Raw genomic sequence first — 24,767 nt, forward strand, 5'->3', positions numbered from 1 at the left:
AAGTTATAAAACTTTCAGAATATAATTTGTGTATCGATTCTTTACAGTTTTTTACATTTCTGCTTTAGAGCAATTTTACAATATACTACAAAACTGTAGTATTAGTTGTCTAAAAATATAGTAAAAAACAGTTTTAAATTTTTTTTTTTAAAAAACAAAACTCCCCACTTTATGAAAAAATCTAAAAAAATAAAAAAATAAACAAATATATACTTGTTATATATTGGTGTGTCCCAGAATGCCTAATCTTTGAAACTGCAGTGATCAACCTAGCAGAAAAACATGCCCAAAAATCAACACTTTTTGTAACACATCAAAATTTGAGTAAATTCAAAGAATAAACGTGCAGAATAAATACCAATGATTGTTAAAGCCATTATATCAGATTTGAATTGATCAATAATTATCATTATAATGTGCCAGGCCATAGAATAAATTTACCCAAATAGAGTTGATAACAAGTAGAACACAAGTTATAGAGGCAATGGGGCAGATTTACTTACCCGGCCCATTCGCGATCCAGCGGCGCGTTCTCTGAACAGGATTTGGGTCCGGACGGGATTTATGAAGGTAGTTCCTCCGCCGTCCACCAGGTGGCGCTGCTCCGCTGAAAAGCATCGGAACGCGCCGGAATACACCGAGCTGGACCAGGTGAAGGTAAGCGCTTCCCAAGCGACACATTTTCGGTTATTAAATGCGACAGTTTTTCCGAATACGTCGGGTTTTCGTTCGGCCACGCCCCCCGATTTCCGTCGCGTGCATGCCAGCGCCGATGCGCCACAATCCGATCGTGTGCGCCAAAATCCCGGGGGAATTCAGGTACAATCGACGCAAATCAGAAATATTCGGGTAATACGTCGGGAAAACGTGAATCGGGCCCTTAGTAAATGACCCCCAATGTCTCCCTGTTTAAAAACGAATAGCATCGAAGTGGTGCCGTTTTGAACACAGTAACCTGCATTTGTTTTTAATTGTCTGTTTCCTGCACGCACCCGCCAAAGAACAGTTTATATATGGCATCACATTTAATTATAGGTGCTTTCATCTTTAGAACTATACTAATCGGACAATATATAGCACCACGCATGCCAAGGAATCCAAGCTGGATTTTCCTTTTCTCTGCAAGGAATCCATGCCGGATTTTTTCTCTCTCTGCTGTCTCAGAGCGAGGCTTCGGGTTCACTTGCATTTATTGTCTCCTTGGCATCCGTGATACTAGCCATGAATAAGAGTGTCTGCGGACACTAGAAACGCGTAGGCGAAGCCAGGTTACTACCATCTGTCATAGCTCGCTGATGACTTAAGATACAGGCGGTTCCATGCATTTTAAGAAGTATTGCTACACGCATTATTCCAATAAAAGAAGAAGTTTTAACTACTCACCTGGGTCAAACGCTGGATTCATTTCCTGTTTCACAAGTGAGAATAAATACCAAGCCCATAAGTAAATGGCACAAATGCATTATTTTGTGAATTTCACAGCATTTTGGAATTTTTTAACAGATTTCCAGTACATGACATGGGATAGTAAATACAGACACTTGAAAGTACTAGCCCTCATAAAGCAAGAAAATGAAATAGTTACAGATTTTTGAAGGTAGTGATTGAAAAACAAAAACTCAATAAAGGGCTTAGTGGTTATAGGGTGGATTAGTGGTTAGCATTACAGCCTTGCAGCACTGGGGACTTGGGTTCAAGTCAACATTTTCAAAGAGTTTGTATGTTCTCTCCATTTTTGCATGAGTTTCCTTCAGGTCCTCCGGTTTCCTCCCACACTCCAAAGCATACAGGTAGCCTGATAAGCCTAAGATATTCCATGGAATATACAGACATCCCTCAATTGATAAAAAGATTAGTAGAAACTGTCTGGGAAGTTGCCACTAGACCTATAGCATTAATACGTAAGCTGCAATAGTTTCTGGCAAGTACTTATTGTATACTACATGTGACAACAACCTTCCAAATTCTTAATATATCTAAGCGGTAAGATAGGGTGGAAAAGATGACAGCAGCATCAATGTCACGCTGCTACTCACTGATCTTGGGAGTCACATTTCCAATGATCCCCCATTGATGACCTTTCCTCTGGACAGGTCAACTATAGTTTGAACCTGAAAAAAATTAATGCTGTTTTTACATGCAGTATATGTGGCATGTAAAATTGGTATATAAAAAAAAAATAGATGTGTTTCTCCTGTTTGTTTTTGCATTTTCATTTTTCACTCTCCAAATTTTTTATTTTTCCATGTACAGAGCTGTGTGATGGCTTGTTTTCTCCGTAATAAATTGTTCCAAAATGGTGGTATTTAATATTCCATGCCGTGTACTGGGAAGTTGGAAAAATTCCAAATGCAGTGAAATTGTAATGAAAGGGTTAAAACAAGACACCATCGGGTCTACGGGAGACGATGATGTCACGGGGAGTGACGATTCGCGGCAAGATGGTGGCGCCCATGCAAGCACATGCTAACACCGACCGCAGGTGTTACCAGTAAGTCTTTGCTGCAATATGCAGCAAAGATTTACCGGCTATGGAGAGGGCTCAGCCCGTGAGCCCTCTTCATGCACCCGGCATGTGACGTTGTATTACATCACATGTTGGTAAGGGGTTGAATAGATTAACAAAATTCTAATTCGCTTGTCTCCAGGTGCTCAATCTTACTTATCTCACTCAATTTCCCTTCTCCCTTAAATCTTAGAAACTTGAAACAATCTGAGACGTTTCAGACCTCAATCGGCCTAGCAAAAAAAAGATCAGTTAAAATTTACAATTTACTAAGTTATCTAAAACATGTAATACCAGGTACCCACACTCTGGACAGCACAGTCCCATATCATGTAGACAAATATAAACACGGCGGTCGGCAGCCATAGCAGCAAGGTAACAACCAGTCTAATGCTGACTATAAAAAGAAATCATTTGGATTAATGAATAGAGATGTTGATATAAGCACTGGCACATAAGGATATTAGCAATATGTAATGTCTGCTACAACTGGGTCACCTTTTCTTGGGATCATTTTAAATTTTTGTAAAAATGTTGTCAATGTATGTTCTTTGTTTTAATATTAATGCAATAAAAAGTAAGTTTTTTAATATATGATTTATGAGTTCCCCTTTTTGTAGGGTGTTTGATTTAAGTTAGGGGGAAGTCATCCTAACTCTGGTTAAGGATGTATTTTGGGTTATAAAATATAAACAATTAGCTAGCTCTGCCAAATAGGCTCTTATACCAGACTGACTGGGTAGCCATAATACAGAACTAGATCTACCACAATACCCGTCATATGTACACAAAAGTGTGTAGGAAAGTTCTTAACAGATGTTAATATCAAAAATTCCAGTCAATGATGCATACACGGCTGAAAGAAGGCGGCTCAGTCATACCTTCTAAGGGAGCGCTAGTGGTGCGTTGCCCTAATAAGCATGCCCTATCGCCCCAAAATATAGCTCCTGTCCCTTACAAGGACGGTCGCAAAGACTGACCCTATCTTAGGGAGGTGCAGCATTTTAATAGATAGGGTAAGTCTTCTATTTTTATGCCTGTATACCTGTAGTGCTTTTATCCTAGACCAGATTATACCACGTTTTATATGAACAAGTGAGTGCTGATCAACGCTACAATGATTCTGCTAAAAACACCAAAACAAATGTGCCAAAATGTTGTTGTGAAACAAGCCTAAGCCAGTTCTTGATAGAGATCTTCTTCCATCTAGTGCCACTGAACCCCAATGCAATATCATCTCAAAAATGGGCGGCAAATGACAGGGGCTAGATAAATAAAGGAAAGCTTAAATAGCCAAAAGCGCTATCCTGCTGCCATTACTATTTTAATTGAATTCTACCCTTGGCGGTCTGTTAGTTAATTAATCAGATACGTCAATGTCTTGGCTTTTTGCTGTTATGTCTTTTCAAACTACGAAGAGCTATTTAAAGTTTAATTCCAATTTCACCGAGGAGCTGGCTGTAATACTTTTAAGTCAGCCATGTGGAAAAGGCTCGAAGCATAAACAGTTGCAGAAAAATGGATGAAAGATTCCCTGGTGCTCGTAGAATTTGTTCATATGACGAATGTTCAGTCATCCTTCTCCTGATCCCATTTGAGTTAATCCTTAAAAAGTTATTTTTGCTTGCTCCAACATTTATTACACACATCTTATACAATTCAACAAATTCACATTTGGTTAGAACATTGGAATTTCTATTCAAGAGTGAAAGGATACAACCTAGGCAATTATTATCCATATTACTACCAAATTGTAAATTAGCCACACTGGCTCCAGCCTTTGTAACAAGGACCTTTGTCTGGTTCAATGTGTAATGTTAAACCCCCGTCACCTAGCAGAGAGCATGTAATCATGTTTTGGTTGATCCATTATGCAAGTGATTGAACTGTGCCATGTAAGCCAGGCTTACACTGAAAATGTTACAGGAGCACCGGTTTACTTAGAAGTCAGTCAGCTGTCACATTATCCAGAATACCATGCACCGCATATGGCTGTGAACTATTACAGAGAAAGCCAATAATGGGCTCTACCGACCTAGATAAAATATGTATGATGTTTAGCTAGAGCTTAAGAGGAGTACGTTCTTTTATGTAGTTTTCTTATTCTTTGTATTTTAGTTTAGAGCTTATGTGTCTTACTTTTCTCCTGTTTTATATTGTCACTAAATATAAATCAGTGTTCCCACTACAGATCAGTAATAACAAGGAGAGAGAACATTTGGGGAAATGTATCAAAAGTATTGCAAAGTAGAACAGTGCAGAGTTTAGACTAGACAAGTTATATCACAGTGCCTGATGCTGTCTGTGGAGTTATTAATTTGCAACCAGTGTTGGACTGGGGTACCTAGAGCCCACAAGTGAAATTGATCCAGGGGGTCCACAATACTGCTGGATATTATAAATTTTGCAGTAGACAAGTAGTCCCAGACTGTCCTCCATGATAACAACATAACAGACATCAAAGTGCTCCCCACATATATCAAAAATTACATTGTGACACCCATACATATTACTATACAGGATGTCCCCAACTTAAGGATACTAGACTAATAGATGACCCCTAGTTACAAAAAGAGCTCTCTACCCACTGTGACCTCTGGTGAAGCTCTTTGGATGCTAATTAGTAATTTAGTTCCAGGCTGCAATGATTAGCTGTATGGTGTCTGCAGCTTTATTGTTCATCCTTGTTACCTTGTCAACCCAAATTTTTTAATATCCAGTTGTCACAGGGAACAAAACCTATAAAACCTCTTGTACTTAAAGGAAACCTACCATGTGATTTTATGCAGTATGAAGCAAACATACCTTGAGAATGCTGTAGCTACACTGATGCAGGATCATATCTTGGTTAATCCCTGTGCTGAGTGGTTTTGCTGATAAAACAGATATAACATTATGATAATGAAGCTCTGTAACTTGTATGGCTGCTCTAGCGCTTGCTTTCCCGCTTCTCATAGCAGGAGAGTTTCTCTCTGCAGAGGATGATTATGCAAACAGTTTTCTTCCTGCCAGACAAGATAATCAATTGCTGCACCATCCCCCCGCTGCTCAGGTCGATTAGTGCTTGACTAGACATGCTTAGTCATTCTTTACTTAGCAGCCATTTTTAATTCCAAGCTCCCGTGTGTAATGTGTTACATACTGATCCAGCTTTCCCAAGGTCTTGAATGTTGTCATTGTTATTCCAGTGATTTATCTTAGAGGTTGATATACAAGTCATCTGAGTCTGTGGGGTTTTGTGGCTTTTTATTAAAAAATATGCAAAAAAGTCGCACAAGAGTCGCACAAAAGTCTCAAATTCTTAGGCCCGTTCCACACTTGCAGGAGTGAACTGACATGCTGAGTTCTATCCCACTTTGCAGCACTCGGACTGTGCGATCTGGGCAGCATGCGTTGCGAGTCTGATGCGAGTACATTGCATCACACTCGCAAGTGTGGAACTGGCCTTACACTTGACTTCAGCATACAGCTCCCCATCCCCTCACTTGATCATGTTCCTTTCCAAATGGATTAAAAGTAATTTGTTTTCCAAGTTGGAAAAAAGTAGATAACTGTAAAGCCTGTTACATGGGGACACCCCTGTCTACAAGTTCCATTTATTGGAAAGCAGCCTGCATTGTATTCCTTCCTTAGGAGTGCCCCCACTTAAAATTTACATACTCCCCATTTCAATTTATATATTTTGCTTCCCATGCTTCCAATGCATATACTTTACCCCCTCCCATACAATTTACATCCCCTGCTCCACCCCCCTCACATTTTATTTCTATTGCTCTCCACCCTTACATTTTATATGCAGTACTCTCTTTCACTTTCATTTTATATACAGCGCTCTCTCCCACTTGCATTTTATAAACACTACCCCCCACCTTTGTCTTCTAAACAGTGGAACTTCTTCTGAGGCAGCCGGATGGATGGCAAAGGGATACACAGTTGCATGATGCCGTCCTCATGTCATATCACCGTGTATCCAAGACAGAGAGCAAGGGATGCGGGGAATCACTCCCAGCTACATCACAGGGACAATAACAGCTGAGTCTTATAGATGGCTGTTTTCCACAATGATAGTACTCGAGTGACCACATCTACTATTATTTCTGTCACTGGCAGGGCCTCCTATGGGGATAGAAGCCCCTGCCATGACACAGTTTTCGGGACCCACCAGTTGATGGAATCACTGGTCCACCAATGAGTCAGTCTGAGCATGTTTGCACCAGCTATTAGTTGATCTAGTTTACACCAGAAAACCGTGCCAAAATGTTGGCACACTTGAATAATTTTTGTTGCGCTGTGTTTTGAGAGACCATGCATCCCTTTCTGAGGTAACACCTCTTTTGACGGAAAAGTTTGTAAAAAGAGTCTAAAACCCTTGATAACTTTAGTGAAAGGCAATTTAGAACCATTTTGTTGCAAATCCCACTAGAAAAAAAATATGCACTATAAATTACAAAAAAAAGACTTTTTTTCTATTAAACCCCAAATAAAAATGAAAAAAAAAAACCTTTAAACTTGGTTTATGATTTAACTAGCTCTATGTGCCCGCAAACAAAAATAAGTTAAAAAAGCTAAAAATGCTCCGGCCACAAGAGCCTTTTCAGGCTGCGTCACTAAGGGGTTAAACCGAAACTAGCAGTGGATTTAAATAAGAGAAGTGCCATTTATCCTCTGTGTGTAATCTCCTTCATAGTCCACATCTGGTTTTGGCTTCAAAAACAGACTCAGAAAACTTGAACATGTAAACATACCCTGAGGCTTGGTTCTCACATTGTGGGTTCTGTTGCAGGTAGGATAAAGAACAACATTGTTCTGGTATATTTTCTCCTAAGTGTTGTTTATACCACAGCCATCACTTCACCATCAGCCTAACGGAGGCCATTTTGCCTTCAGTCTTTCCTCCTTGCCACCAGCAATCTTATGTCTGAAGAAGGTCTGTGAAGATTGAAACCACAGAATAAAATACAATTCTATTTTCATGTCATCTTGAGTGCTAAGTTATTCTTGCTACAAATATGAATGCAGGCACCAGATGTACAAAAGCTGGCCTGACCTGAAAACAGATTTCAAAATAACTCCAGACCAACCCCCTCTATCAGTCCCTCTGATATATATATATATATATATATATTATAAAAGCAACAATAATAATATCCTAAAATGTATTTTACACAGTAAACGTTTTGCATTGCTTCACAGGAAAAGCCATGTGAAAGGTGAGAAAAATCAAAAAAAATCATCTTTTAAGTATAGCCTTTTTTCTGAAAGAAACAGCTGCTTTCTTCTCGAATGAAAGCTACGCACTTCTCCGCCAACAGCCTAATTTCCAACTTGTGAAGCTTTATTGTATTCTTTTAAGGTAAAGAGAAAGAGAAATTCCCCTTGAAGCCTCACGCTAAAGACCTTTATTGTCTCAATTACAGAGCAGTCACATTCTTTGTCGCATTACTCCATCCCTGTAATTATTACCTCCACTTCCCCAGACACTTTTATTACAACCAAAAAGGTGCTGAATAACGTAATATTCACACATATATCACTTGCATCTTTCCACCGCACAAATCTGGTGTTGGTTACATTGCCATTTTTCATAATTAATCTTGGTCAATTTCCCTTTGAGAATTTCTGTTACTTTATTTTACCGGGGACTTTTCTAGGGGGTCTGTACTCAGTTCTTAAATGAAAATAAGAAGGAAGCATTAATAAAGTAGTTTTATATGCAGCAATTAAAATGATCATAGTCATTGAAAACAACGAGATTTACTTCATCAGTCAAAAAATACACCATGGCAGAAAATTGATTTCATCTGATGGCCTGGGGGTCTGAAATGATGTGAGTTAATTGCGATTAATTTAGTTGGCAAAGAGATTTTTTTTTTCTCAGCACATTGGAAATGTAGATAGAATCTAAAATCTCCATAGCAAATCAAGCAAATGACAATCACAGTCTCAAGAGGAAGAATGTCATCCGTGATAAATTATCTTTTTTCCAGTCACAAATTATTTTGGACTATTCAAAGTGATTTTTGATATGTAAGTTTACATTAACCCGTGCACTGCCATCCATATATCCTACACTGCCAAGGAAACAAACCATACTCAAAATATAGTGTGAAATGAATACACTTTCTGTAATCTGTCTTGTTTATTACACATATTCCTCTCCAGAATACATTACATGATCATTTTTACAAACATAATTTATGTATACAGTAGAATTCTTTGGCATTGTCCTAATAGTAAGTTTCCATCAGTTATATGCTTGTATAGTAAGATACAAAGACCCCAGCATACATGATTAGAAGGGATATTATTGTTTCAGCAAATGAACCCCATTCATTGTCTAATCTAAAAAAACCCCTTTCTTTATGAATTGCGTATGGTGTTCAATATCGCTCCCAGCAGTGGGGACCTTCATTATTAGTATATACTCATTACTTATTTTAAAATAATAATTTAGACATTTGTATAAGATTAGTTACATTTTTCAATGGTTCTTTGTTAGGAAATAAAAAATATTGATGATATTTTATTAACTTTTTGTCAGCAATTTCTCCATTGTTTTTTGCATTATTATCTTTCCTTATCTGCCTCTACCCCTGTCAAATGTCACAACTTCGCTGTCTCCAGTGCTTGTGCATTGAAGCCAGTGTTGGGCCTACTCAATGCAGCAGAAAGGGCTAGGGTGTGGCAAACTTATTTGATAAAAGTTATTATTTTGTAAAGGGGAGTTGACTTCTGCCTTATATTTACCGTAGGTTAGGTACCGTAGGTCAAGCTGCCATTGCTCAAACACATTCTATTGTGTTTGTAAATATTCTGAAAGTAAAACAGTGAAATTTGTTTCAGATGCTGAGATCTTGTAAGACCAATGACATCAACAGTTGGAAGTCCAAATTTAGTGCTTTTACAATATCCAGTTTAATGCTCAATTTACCTTACACGTTGTCTGGTCCATTTGTCTTGCTCTGCACTGAAAAAATGTAAATACAAAATAGAACTTAACTTATTTAATGTAGCTATCCCCCTGCAAGTCCTCTATTAACTGCTGTTGTGACCAAGTAACATGGCCCAGTTTAAGATCTCAACTAATCACTAGATCCCTTAATGGGAAATATGCAAAAATGACTTTCTAGAAGCCTAATGAGATGATGTGGGATTAAAGACAAACCAGTATATCTATTCCAGAAGGAACAGATTCCAAACAGTAGACAACTTGGTTTTGATGTGGTTTCATCTCTTTAGTACTATAGGGAACTGGTTCAGCTGAGTGAGAGGCTATTTACTAGAGTTGGGAAGTAAGAGTTCTCCTTACTGGGACTTTGCCAATTAAGGCCGCCTCATATGCTTGTGGAGCCCTTTATGAACATTTTTATTTCAGTTCTGATGCAGTTCCAGCTATTCTCGGCCTTTTTGTGCCCTACTGAACAGATTTGAAGGTCACAAGTATCAACCTCTGGAGGCCATAAGAATTGCTACTAAGAAACTTAAACTTAGTAGATAAAGGTTTCTTTGTGCCTTTTGCAGGGTCATCTATGAAGTTCAAACATGCTTCTCTAAATGAAGACACTGTAGTCAATGACCATCAATGGTGCCTTGTGTGCCCTGTGATGGCTGGAACAGAATTCGTTTATTGATCCATTCCTAACAAACAAGTTTGTTGATGTCACAAGGGCTTCAAAACAACGCATGACATTTTTAACCATTAGATGCTAACTTTTTTCCATAAGTCATGACCACAAACTATTTGTGTTATAGAGCCAGATGGCTACATTATGCGGTCCATTGTTTGTGGCCTGTGCCACAAATTTATAATAATTCTGTTACCTGCAAATAACAGATGTCTTGCACACGGATCTGTGGAAATGGAGACTATGTGCATGATCCTATAGGAATACATGTGCTTGTGTGATATCCCTTGAATGAAGAGATAAGTGCTAAACAGACTACTTGGCAGAAGAATAGTTGTGAAACTACAGCAGCAGAGCTCAGCTTCCAGTTTATAAACCATAGTGGGAAAATGAAAGCTGAAAAAAGGGCTTGAAAAAGGTGTCCAACACTGAAACGTCGCTACCCATTTCAATAAAAATCACTCACGTTGAACCTTGGAGTGCTGCCTGCCTTTTCCATTCGTTGACTACAAACCAGGATCAAGCCGAAATCCTTGGAGCCATTGCACCCCTCCTTCTCAGGAGTCACTTTACTGTGCGGACTTGAACTTTTTCCATTATATATATATATATATTATATATATATATACCACAAAGGTAAGATTAATATTGGGTTCCCTAGCATCCGACCCCAAGCTGCATTAGAAGTTCAGGGTTGGGTTAATCTCAACACCCCCCTGTGTGAATGGCCACTATTGGTGCTGCTGTTAATGGTTTCAGCTGTTAAGTCAAGGGTTTCTGCAAGGGTGAACCAAACCTCTCTGCTGCCCGAGGCGAACTGTAGAAAGACGCCCCTCTCCCCCCAAGTTTTGTAGCCACATATGCTTTTATGGTTTTTACTGTGCAATCCAAACAATTAATTCCCTTTATTGAAGTTAGTAAGATTAGTATTACAAAATTTATATAGATTAGATCTTAATACCTTTATCACCATCCTTCAGGAACGATTGGATGGTGAGGGCTCTCAAGGTGGGTGTTTGCTACATATTGGACCCCTGAGGAAGCCGCGATACGCGGCGGAACGTGTGGGGCGACTTGTCCTGGGTCCACATCTCCACCTCACATCCCTGGTAAATATTGCAGGCTAGATGGATGTCTAGTGGGCATGCTATCCACTTTCAGCCACTCCAGCGCAGAGGATTCACCTGCACTTTCGTGCTCTTATTCCTACATATCCTCGGGCTGGACTGTCTGACAGCTATTTTGCCAACACCTTTTTCCCACAGACGCATGCTTGGTTTACACATTTATTATTCTTCAGTGGGATGGTTTATGTGAGGCCCAGGTCTGGTTAAACCCGACATTATCAGGTGTCGGGCTCCAGTGGATCTTGTATATATGGGTGCACTAGGGTGCATTCCTTTTTAAATGATTTTATGATACTCTTGTCCTGTTTATGTTTGTCTTGTGTCCAAACTTCAATAAAGTTACTTTTCATTGATTTGCTACTTTACACATGTTGTTTTGTTCTCATTTAATGTAGCCCATTTTTGCATGTGTGTAGCCCATTGATTGGGTGTTTTTCAACAGTACAGATCCCAATTCTGTATATACATATTGGAGCATATTGCTGGCACTGATGGATTTGATCACCGTTCCCCCGTGAGGTCAACAGTGGACGGCAATCGGTTGTTATGAGAGCTGGCTTGTCGTTCATCAAAGCTGCCACAGTATATGGTAGAAGCGATGAGACACCCAACCTTCAAAGTACACTTAGGGGTCTAAAAAAAAGTTAAAAAGAAAATTATATTAAATCGTAAAACTTTAAATCACCCCCTGTTCCTTAGAATTGATATGAAAAATAAACAACAAGAATCATAAACATTTTCAATATCACCGTGTCCCAAAATGTCCTGATCTATCAAAATATAAAAATGGTTATCCCTGGCAATTAAACCCATAACAGAAAATAGCGCCCATGTGCCTAAACTTTCTCACCATTTCCAACTTCTAAAAATTGGTAGCAATGAAAAGGTCATCTTGTCCTGCACAAAATGGGGCCATATGTCACGGATGCCCCCGTGATCCATGTCTCGGATTGCGGGCACATCCATGTCCTCTGATGTGGCGCCGTACCCCCAGGCCCGTTCTCATGTCTCCTGGCTCCGGATTCCACCGCGGTCCCATCCAGGCCGCTGTCCTGCCTCCTGGCTAGGTCGTGCGCTCTCGCTGCTAGTGCGCACGTGCGCCGACTCTTCAGGGACTTAAAGGGCCAGCGTCCTCCTCATTGCCGCTGGCTACTTCCAGGCTCCTATATAGCCCAGCGGCTCCCAGCATCCCCTGCCGGATCTTCAAGTCCTTCCACTGAAGAGAAAGCCTCCTGAGCGTTTCCAGACGCCTTCGTGTTTCCCGTTTTCCTGTGGTATTCCTGTGGTCCTGTGGCGTTCCTGTGTTCCTGTGGCCGTCCGGTGTCCCAGTGGTCTTCCTGATGTCCAGCCGAGGTCCTGCTATCCAGTCAAGGTCCCGAGGTCCAGCCAAGGTCCTGCCTACCCGAGGTCCTGCCTACCCAAGGTCCTGCCAACCTGCTGTGATTCTGCCTTCCCGGTGTCCGTTCCTACTCCGGTGTTCCAACCCCGTGGTTGCTGTTCCCTACTTCTCGACCTTGGCTGCCACCGTGGAACGACCTGGTAGCTCCCCGCTGCAGCAAGATCATCCCTCTCGTGGTGGTCCAGGGAGTCTACAGACTCTAGCCCTAAGAGACTCTCCCACACCCCGTGTGTGACAGTAAGATCTGGCCATGGACTCCGCCAAGGTCATGTATCCTGCTAAAGCCATGGACTGTGCTAAGGATCCACATTGGCTACTGGCTGATTTGCCCGACGCTGATCCGGATATGGCTACCTATACCACATTCCTGGCAAAAATCTGGTCCAGGTTCGAACAACCTCAATTCCGGCTCCTACGCCTGCCCTCCCAGCCTCCGGCCTTCCCAGAGGCCGCTCCAGAGTCTCCTCCAGCCTTATCATCTCCCGTGGTGGTCCAGGAAGTCCACAGACTCTAGTCCTAAGTGACTCTCCCACACCCCTATGTGTGGCACCATATTTATACTCAGCAGTATGAAAAAGTTATTAGCATCAGAATATGGCAAAATTAAGACATTATTTCATACAAAAAGGTTTTAATTTTTTAAAGGTTTTTTAATAAATGTAGTATTCCGGGATCATACAAACCGGAAGGATAAAGGGGATGTGTCATTTGGAATGAAAAGTGAAAGGTGTAAATACAGAGCCAACAAAAAAGTAGTGGAAATGTGTTTTTCGCCAATTTCTCCACATTTGCCATCACACAGCATGGAATATTAAATACTGGAGCAGATTTCCTTACCCAGTCCATTCGCGATCCAGCGGCACGTTCTCTGCGCTGGATTCGGGAGTTCACCGAGCCGGGCCGAGTGAAGGTAAGTGCAAGCTCCGCGCCGGATTTTTTTTTTTAAATGCGGCGGTTTTTCTGAATCCGTTTGGCCATGCCCCCCGATTTCCGTCACGTGCATGCCAGCACCGATGCGCCACAATCCAATCGCGCGCGCCAAAATCCCAAGGCAATTCAGGGGAAGTCGGCGCAAATCGGAAATATTCGGGTAACACGTCGGGAAAACGCGAATCGGGCCCTTAGTAAATGACCCCCACTGTCTCTGGAAAATACAGTTTGTTACACAGAAAACAGATCTGTATGTGGAAATTCTTTATTGATTCCATTGTAGGGATAACGTTTTGATCACGTTTTATTAAAATTGGGTGAAAAAGTCGACACTTTTCTATTATTTCTAGTATTTATGATGCCTTTCAGCCAGTTTTGTGGCATGGCTGCACGTTGCCTGCCACAGCACAAAACTCTGCACCTAAAGGGGGTTCCTATTTCACATTGCACCACATATTTATATAAAGTCTGACAGCATGCCCGTTAAACTGAGTTCACCAGAAAAAAACTATAGGCGTGTGCAGGGAGTGCCAGATTATTGAAGACCATGTGCCAGTCTTCAATAATCCAGCGCATTAATCACTAATGATAAATCTGGCTAAATAAATTAATTTGCAACCTAATCTATGCTACATCTGTCTACCTTAGCCCTGGTACAACGTACTATTGTAGACAGATGTAGCAGAGCTGAGATGGACACCTCAGCTCTGCTACATGTGGTACCACCTTTTAACATGTGCAACACCCCTGCCAACGTATAGGCAAGGGGGTAATTGAGAATAAGGCCCTCTCCCTGTCAGGATCCATCTGGTCAGCCTGCGCAACTCAACCAGAGGATAATGCAGGGAGAATTTAGGTAATCTGCAGCTGTACCTGTAGGCTGGAAAGGCAATAGTTAAATGGGTGTAAGATGATATCCAATCAGTTGGCTGTATTGTAAAATGGAGTGTGATTGGAGAGGTGCTACGACCTGACCAGGGGGAGTGTAAACTGGAGCACATGATCCAGTCTGCAGGGTCAGAGTGAAGAGAGAGACAGAGTGTGTAGCACACATTTAGTGATGTCACAGAAACCAATCCCAGGAAGGGCTTTGCGTGCCACCTGTGGCACCCATGCCATAGGTTCACCAACAATGCCCTAGAACAGTGGTGGCGAACCTATGGCACTGGTGCCAGAGGTGGCACTCGGAGCCCTTTCTGTGGGCACTCAGGCCATCACCTGAGATGACTCCAGGTATCTTTCTGCAGTCCCAGACAGCCCAGGACTTGCTGCACTCAGTGCTATTTTAAAGTAACAGTGCTACTTGGGACTACCGGAGGAGTGGGAATGTGTGGACAGATCTGGATTATCATTGTAGCTCCTGCTCTGGCCCTGACAATTCTTCCTGTTTATGGGACCTTGAAGGGAAACTACAATGATCATCCAAATTTCTTCTATTTTCTGCTGTATTGGTGTCCTCAGAGTGCTGGTATCAATGAAAGCTGTGACAGAGCAGGGAGTATAAATCACTAATAAAATTTCTGTGTTGGCACTTTGCGATAAATAAGTCGGTCTTGGTTGTAGTTTGGGCACTCGGTCTCTAAAAGGTTCGCCATCACTGCCCTAGAAGGTCAGTGAGGAACACTACAGCCATACAGTGAGGAACACTACCGCCATACAGTGAGAAACACTACCGCCATACAGTGAGGAATACTACCCCCATACAGTTAGGAATACTACCCCCATACAGTGAGGGACACTACCTCCATACAGTGAGGAACACTACCTCCATACAGTGAAGAATACAGCCTTGTAGTGAGAAACACTACCCCCATACGCTGAGGAACACTACTCCCATACACTGAGGAACACTACCGCCATACAGTGGGGAACACTACCCCCATACAATGAAGAATACAGCCATACAGTGAGGAACACTACCCCCATACAGGGAGGGACACTACCTCCATACAGTGAGGAACACTACCCCCATACAGTGAGGAACACTACCTCCATACAGTGAAGAATACAGCCTTGCAGTGAGAAACACTACCCCCATACAGTGAGGAACAGTACTGCCATATCCCTCTTCCCAGAGTTCTCTGCCCCATGTAACATGTTGTGCTTGTGGCCATTTTGCTAATAAAGGGGGTAAAAAAATATATATATTTTTTTTTTTATTGGAAATTTTTTCCACGAATACCTGTTAACTTCGGATTCGTGACAAATCGAAGTTTTCCTGATATTCTAAACAAATTTAGAATCATTAGAATCGTTTCGCCCATCTCTACTGCCTAAAATAACCCCATTGTGAATCTCAGAGGCAGGGACAGCAGCTCATCTTTTTGCCTACAGATGAATCAGCTCAGGACTTGCTTCTCTTAGCATTCCTGACACACATCTTGTCCTGGGCTGATTCTATGTAGGTGACTGTGCTGCACTGAACCTCACCTCGGTTCTCCTTGTAGCCTGCGAGTTATTCAGAGTTATCATGAAATTCATGTGATACGTCCTGGCTGCCTCCATTGCTTGCTGACAAGAAGCCGCCCCCATGGGCCCACCAGGGGTGCCCCAAGGCGATTGTCTCAAATCGCCTCAAGGTAGTTGCGCCGCTGGGTGTCTGGAGCGGGTTCACAGGCTGAACCCTCTCCGTACACCGTACGTCTTAGCTGTAGTTAGCTGCAGTATTGTAGTGTTAAAGTAGCCTAGGGCAGTCATGGAGAAACTTTTAGAGGCTGTGTGCCCATAATACAACAAAAAAACACATATTTATTGTGAAGTGCCAATAAGGCAATTTAAAAAATTTAACTTATTGGTCCCTGTTTTAAATCATATCAACATCCTGAGGACTCTATTATAGTATAAAGGAAAAATTCTGAATATTATTGTAGTTTTCCTCCAGGGTCCCCTCAACAGAAAGAATTGTCGGGCCAGAACAGCAGCTCCAATGATAATCCAGCTTTTTTCAGTCCTTCCCACTACTCCTACAGTTAAAGGTAGCCAAGGACGTGTGACTTTAAAATAGTACGGAGTGCGGCATGTCTTTGACTACCTCGGACTGCAGAAGGAGGGCTCGAGTCCTGTCTGGTGAACTCTGTGCTGGAGGTAACGGCCTGAGTGCCAACAGAAAGGGCTTTGTGTGCCACCTGTGGCACCCATGCCGTAGGTTCACCAACACTGCCCTAGAAGGTCTAGGAATACAGTAAAAAAAATAAAAGTTTGTGGCTCTGCTCATCACTAATGGTCACTAATGGTCAGCTTTGAATTGGTAGAAAGAAACCTTTAAATATGGAACCATGGGTGTAACTACAGTGGTAGCAGCCATAGCAGCCACTATCGGGCCCGCAGTGTCAGGGGGCCCTGTCATCCAACCTGACACACTAAAGAGTGGAGGATGTGCATCATTATATACATATTAGGCTGTACATTGCACATCATAATATGTATATAACATATATGTGATGTATATATGCTGCATATGTACATGGTGTATGGTGTCTCTATATACTGCATGTTTGTGTATATGCTGTATGTTTCTAAATGGCACTGTGTGTGTGTGTGTATATGCTCTATATGTGAGCGCGAGAGTGTATAAATGTGTAACTTGCATGTGTGAGTATACAAATATGTACGTGGGAATATAAGTGGGAAGGCGGGGCCCCATGCAAAAGCCTGCTATGGGGCCCTGCCTCTCCTAGTTACACCACAGTCTGGAACATTAGTATTAGCATGCCCAGCACTTCAGTGATCTCTGAAACTATATTGTGCTTAATGAGAAATAAGAAAAAAAAAGTACTACTCTCATTTTGTGTTGTTTAGGTCTTGGAAAGGCTTCACAATGCAGACAATCCTGAGAATTTTACCTTCCATATTGTCATAAGATAATAGAAAACAGAAAACACATTCATTTGGGGTCTGAAATATCTATATGCTCTAACAGATGGTCTGTCTTAAATGCTCTGCCAACTTATCAGACACTGTCCTACTTTCCATGCAAAAAAATCCTTGGATAATAGAATGTTTCTCGGCTGCTCACAACCTTTAAACACATGTGCACTTTACCCTAACCTCCAATACTTCTGTTCATTAGTTCAGAATTATCTAGGACAAAAAGTATTACTTAATAATTAGGTGTTCTATATCACCTTCAATGAGAATATAAGTGTCTTAATGATGCAGACCCTACATCTAGGACCTGCATAAGAACAGTGTTCCCCCATCCCCCATCTTGTATCTGTAGTGAATGGAGATGTGAGTGCGCCTGTATTGGCCGTCTACATTCACTTCTCTGGGACTATTGAAAATAACCAAACCTTCTTACTTGGCTCTTCTTCAGCCATTTGTACTGCACATGTACACTATTATATTGTACCAAACAGGATGAAAAGACATAGATTGTAGACCTTTCCATTTATTATAAGCCCCACTAGTGGTACACTTTACATGACAGGACACTCAATGAAAATGTTAAAGGTGGTGCAGTAAAAGATGGTGGAGGGCAGAATGATGAGGTATTATTGCATTGTACTTTAACGTACTTTTGTACTAACATGTATATGTAAATGTATATTTAATTTTCATATTGATGTGATAGATTGAGATTTTATGTGGTAAAGTTTTAAGAAAGTATAGTAGTGTCAAGAAAATGATACATGTTTAGCAAATAAAAAAACTGAAAACCAGACCCAACACTGCTGTATTTTGGGGGATCCCCAGGGTTACTTGAGGCCCCTGCTCACCAGGTCCTACTTCTGGGTAGGACCCAACTGTAACTAACTCAGCATGCTCAGTCAGTGATATAACACACTACAATACATATGTATTGCAGAGTGCTGAGGCTTGAGCAAGCGATCATACAAATGCTTGTTCAAGCCCAAATCTGAAAAAAGAATAAGCTACCTCTGGCACCCCATGCCATAGGTTCACCACCAAAGCCCTATTATATAGCCAGAGTCAGAGCATGTGACTGACGTCGGCCACCGATGCTGTAATATTGTGCTTGGCGGCTGCCAGTGGAGAAGACCTGCGGGGGGCATCGGAAAGGTGAGTATCGACTTTTATTTTTTATGAACTGGCAAACTGTGGCTAGTGAGAGGCTGGTTGGCTGTATAATGGGTCAGGGGGCGTCAGAAAGGTGAGTATTGAGTGGACCAAAATCCCACCAGAGCAGTGTGAGAATCTAGTGATGTCCTGTGGTACAGATGTGCTGAAGTCATTCAAAGCAAAGGCCTGTGCATGTCCTACTGATTGGTGACTGTTGTAAACTTCAGAAAATGTAATTCTTTCTTTCTCTGTGCTACAGTTATTACTGTTCTCAGATTATGATCATCACATTTTATGCAAAATGAAGGTTTAATGTGGATATACTTTGGTAATTTTGTAAAACACAGTTCTAGTGTTATGGTGTACCCCTTACAAGAAAAATATATAAAATTACAATACATGTAATTATGAAAAAAATCATTTTTAAATAATGCTTTTCCCATTCATTCTCCTCCATAGTTCTCTTTCTTGGCATAATCTGCATGTGCTATGGGGGAGCTGGAATAGGTTAGTGCACTTTTTTATATGAAAGTCTCCACCAAATTGTTTGTGATGCTCTATCAGACCTGTATGTGATGAATATTTTTTAATAACTTTAATAGTATAAAACAATTATTTGACCTGACATAGAGATGTTTAATTACAGTAATTGTGACAGGACTGCTTCTGCTTCTCAGAATCCACTATGGGTTCTCATGGGATATTATCTTATCCGTGACCCAAATGCTCACTGTAATTGCTCTACAAAGTGAAAGGGATGCATATGCTCAGTATACCATCTGTCTGGCTATTCTGAGAGATCAGACATACAGGAGACCTTTGGTGACAACAGCTGCAATCTTGTCAGCATTATCCAGATACTGTGTAAGATGATCACAGCACAAGGCTTCACCATTATAAGAAACGAGTAATGAGAAAATAACCTGTTATTTAAGTACATTTTGTATAAATGTATAGAAAGTAAAACACAATATTACAATCAAAAATGAGAACTAGTTATTAAAAGTATTCAGTATGTTCACAGTGTTGATCCTGCTCTAATGATGGATTTAGTGTGCCCCAAGCAAGGGTGTATTAAGACTACATTGGGCCCTGGGCTATTTGAATATTATAGCCCCTGCAAGTCTGGAATTTATTTCCTATAAATGGTACCAGAATCTCCTCCTGGAGAATGGAGGATGTGCCCTTTCTGTCAGTTTTCAATCTGTGGTTCCAGTAGCTTTAGAGGATCTTCAAAGGTAGCTAGTGGACTGATCTGGACATTTCTCTGGTTAGGCTGTGAACACGGAGCCCAGTGATAAGAGGTACCCCTGAAGATTGTAATCATTTTTCAGCCCACAGATGGTCTATGTCAGTGATTTTCAACCTTTTTTGAGCCGCGGTACACTTTTTATACTTAGAAAATCCTGGGGCACACCACCAACCAAAATAGCACAAAATGACACTAAAACAGTCATATTATACATATAGTTAATAATATAAATTTTAAATTTATTTTACTCACTCAGTGTGAAACCTGGGCCTGTTTCGATAAAAACAAAAGTGATATCCTGGCAGGAATGGTGGAAAGACACACACGAAGCTCTTCCTCAACAGTTCTCAGTTTCTCCCTGTTTTTAGTATATGGTGCTGATTATTATATGGCTTATATACTGCAATATAAAGGGGTACAATGAGAAGTACTATGGCCATGAGGCCAGAGTACAAGTGCCAGCTTATATACTCAGCATATGAGCTGGTACTTGTAGTACTCCAGCCTCATGACTATAGTATTTCTCATTTTACATTTCTCATTGTTATATGCAGTATACTGCTGGAGTACTAAAAGTACCGGCTCATATGCTGAGTATTCTGCCAACAGTTCATATCCTCAGGCAAAAGCTCATATAGTCAGCATTATTGGTGGGCATTACCTTGGCGGTGGGCAAATGTGAGAGTCTCTGCTCTCAGGATGATGCGCCGGCCTCGGTGACGTCATTTTGTCGCACGAGGTTCAAAACTTGCGCATGTGTTATTGTACACGTCTCCTACATTGTAAGAAGCCGTGACTGCACATCGCTGCGCATTGCCGGAAAACAAAACACAGGGGGTACCATAGTTTTGGGAACTTTCCTCGCGGCACACCCGACCATGTGTCGCGGCACACTAGTGTGCCATGGCACACTGGTTGAAAATCACTGGTCTATGTAATGAAGGCACATAACCTAAACAAAGTACATTTCTGTAGGTTTATCTGTGCCCTAATTGTACTGTACAGCAGGAAATGACTTCCAGCACTCATGCATAGGTTTACAGTTATAATGCACTGCAATACATAAGTACTACCATGTATTATAATGAAAGTATTCTATTTGTAGTGAATATATGTATTAATTTGTAGTCAAAAGATAAAAAATATAATAAAAAATAAGTACACCCATAGAACATAGAGTATAAGGAGTTACCAAAAAAATGGTATGTCCTTTGGGCCATGACTGCAGCATGGTGTGGAACGTATGAAGAATATTTGTGAGGAGGTCAGTATACCACCCAAGTTTGTTATTTACAAGTGGGAATGTACTGAACCTGATCCTCAGGATATCCCCTGCCTTCTTGACATTCGTGTTAAACTGGTGTGGAATTTGGTGTAACCAATGTACTCAACAATATATTCATTTAGATCACATTTATTTCTGAAAAATTAAAGCAATATCTCTGCATCATAAATCTCAATACAACCCTTGTCATTTTCAAAATGGGGGTCACTTTCCTGGGATACCTCTTTACTGGTATATCAGAAATCTTGCAAATGAGAATAGAAGCCAAAAATCAAATCTCTAAGTCCTTCTTCCTGTATGCACCCTGCTCAGTGCCAAAAAATAGAAATTCTGACATACAGTATTACAACATTGTACTTATGATAGCCCACCTAATATCATAAAGGGTATAGAAGGGAAAGAGTGCTATTTCCTATAGGGGGAGAACGATATATAATAATTCATTTGGAAGGTTAGTGTATATAATTCAATAGAATGGTGTCTTTAAAGTGTAAGTGTAAAGTTACTGACATAAAATAGTTTTAGCAAAGCTGGAGAGAGCCTTTAAGAACAATTCAAATGATACCATTATCATGCTGCTGGTTTCTTCCTAGCCTGAGATATGTCTGGTATATTTAACATTATATTCAGATTCAGCTACCTTATATACTCGAGTATAAGCCTAGTTTTTCAGCACAAAAATGTCCTGAAAACCCCAAACTCGGCTTATACTCGAGTCAAAAAAATAAATCTAAATCTAAAATAAATCTAATTTAAACTCACCTTTCCGGCGACCCCTGTATATCTTCTGAGCGATCTGTCCGGCAGCGGCGGCAGGCTATATACACTGGGGCAGGGTCTGGCAGGCTATATACACTGGGGCAGGGTCTGGCAGGCTATATACACTGGGACAGGGTCTGGCAGGCTATATACACTGGGGCAGGGTCTGGCAGGCTATATATGCTGGGGCAGGGTCTGGCAGGCTATATACACTGGGGCAGGGTCTGGCAGGCTATATACACTGGGGCAGCTGTGACCAATGCATTTCCCACCCTCGGCTTATACTCGAGTCAATATGTTTTCCCAGTATTTTGTGGTAAAATTAGGGGCCTCGGCTTATACTCGGGTCGGCTTATACTCGAGTATAAACAGGATTTCTGATGTGTGTAGGTACTTCCAGGTTGTAACTTCAGCTCAGGGCAATGAAGCCAGAACAAGACAGCTTGTTTATAAGTGGATGACCTGAAGCATTTGATGAGTCCCATGCTTGTGACTTCACTACAAGTCCCATAGCCCCTCACAGCAATCCTCCGGTCATCTCTAGCTGTACTATACGGTTTCCCATGTTTACCAGAAAGCACTGCAAATGAAGATTAGCCCAAGGGGCAAGGTAAAACCCCTGCTAGCTGCTAATTATAGTAAATTAGATAATTGCTTTTTTTTGCTTGGTGCAGAGTTTTTATCCTTAACAGTTTTTACCGTACTGTAATCAAATTCATTTGATTGGAGGACACGGTTTGTGCATAATTTATGGGAGTGCTCTATTTAATTTAGGAGGGCTATATATTATGATATAAGGGAACATCATTAAAGGGGTATTCCTACAAAGTCAAGCTTCTTATATGTACTCAGGATAACAAAACATTCTCTAATTTAATGTTATTAACAAAAATGCAACATTTCACAGATATACAATTTCTACTCGAGTATAAACCGAGGCGCCTAATTTTACCACCAAAAACTGTACTGGTATAAGCCGAGGGTGGCAAATGTATTGGCCACAGCCTCCCAGTATATAGCCAGCAAGCCCCAAGAAGATTACGGTCAGCTCCTTTAGTATATAGCTAGCCAGCCCCCTGTAGTATAAAGCCGGCCCCCAGTAGTATTCAGCCAGCCCCCTTTAGTATATAGCCAGCCAACCCCCTTTAGTATACAGCCATCCCCCTTTAGTATACAGCCAGCTCCCTTTAGTATAAAGCCAGCCACCACCCTTTAGTAGCCAGCCCCCAGTTTGCCCGCAAAAAATAAACTTACATACTCACCTTCAGGTGGTCCAGATGTTTGGCGAGGCTCCTATTCTGTCTTCTCCGCAATTCACCGGTCCCCGCGGCTCCTCTTCTGTCTGCTTTATCAGCCGGCAAGAGACGTGGCTATGCACTCTGCCGGCTGGTGCACACTGTGATGCGGCCGCTGATGACGTCATAGTAGGCGTCGGCCAGCAGAGCTTATGGCCACATCTCTTGCGGCTGTTACAGCAGACAGAAGAGGGGCCGCAGGGATCGGAGCATCGCAGAGAAGACAGAAGAGGAGCTGTGCCAAGCATCGGGGGCGCCGGAAGGAGAGTATGTAAGTTTATTTTTTTATTGACTCGTTTATAAGCCGCGCTGAAAAACTCGCCATGTACACAAGTATATACGGTAAGTCTAACCTGTCTCTCTATCTGTCCTGGTGTACACAATTTTAGTTGCCCCTAGACACTACCCTGTAACTTCTGACTTTAGGGTCAGGCCGTCATCTTGGATTACTGCATGAGAGCGTGGAGCTGAGTTTCTGTGTCTTTCTGCTCTAAGCCTGTAGCCACCCACACTGCATGGAACTAATAATGTGCCTGCTTAGAGAGTCCCCACCCACACTCTGGAATCTTACACTGACCAGCCTAGGGAATGATAGGAGCTAAAACAGCAGTAAAACTTAGTAAGGGGTAAGGGGTTAAAATGTGTTTATTGTGGAAACATCACTAGGGGTTTGAAATTTGAGAATTTTCTTTCATGGTAAGACCCCTTTAATTTAGTTAGTAAAATATATTTAGGCGCTATATAATTATTTATTCAGATAATAAATTGCATAATTTTATATATTGATGAGTTACAGGTATATTCACTGCTGGTATATATTTATATGCACAGTATATTGATTTTTGGTATTAATTTATTTGTGTGCTATATTAATTGCTAGTATATTTGTGGTATATTCACTGAAGGTATATATTTATGTGTGTGGTACATTCACTGCAGATACATATCATATGTGTGGTATATCTACTGCTGCTACAGTCAGACCCAGGTTACATACAAGATAGGTTCTTTAGGTTTGGTCTTAAGTTGAATTTGTTTGTTAGAACAGGTATATTTTATACTCATTGCCCCAGGGAAAACATTTTTTTCCCTGTGACAATTGGATTTTTTAAAGTTTAGTGCTCTCATGGGAACAAGGATTACCAATAAAAGTTCATTACAGACACCTTACAGCTGATCATTGCAGACTGGGACTAAAGTAAAGCATCCAGAGAGCTTCACCAGGGGTCACAGTGGGAGAGAGGTCTGTCTGTAACTAGGGGTCATCTGGTAGTCAGGTGTCCTTAATTTTGGAACTGCCTGATTTAAATACTGTTTAATCTTAGGATTTTTATTATGATGGAGGAAGCTGTTGAAAGGACACCCATGCTCAGGAGTTCTGCAAATATGATATTGTACCTGAAAATTACTTCAAGTTGTAAGGTCGGAAGGTTGTAATACTCGCTAGGTGAGTATGTAAATATATATATATTCATGTATAAGCTGAGTTGAGGTTTTTCAGCACTTATTCAGTAATTATAGGGTAAAATTCTAGGGCATAATGTTTACTACACTCCTTAATTATGTA

The sequence above is a fragment of the Engystomops pustulosus genome, chromosome 2 (assembly GCF_040894005.1).
Source record: "Engystomops pustulosus chromosome 2, aEngPut4.maternal, whole genome shotgun sequence".
Lineage (NCBI taxonomy): Eukaryota > Metazoa > Chordata > Amphibia > Anura > Leptodactylidae > Engystomops > Engystomops pustulosus.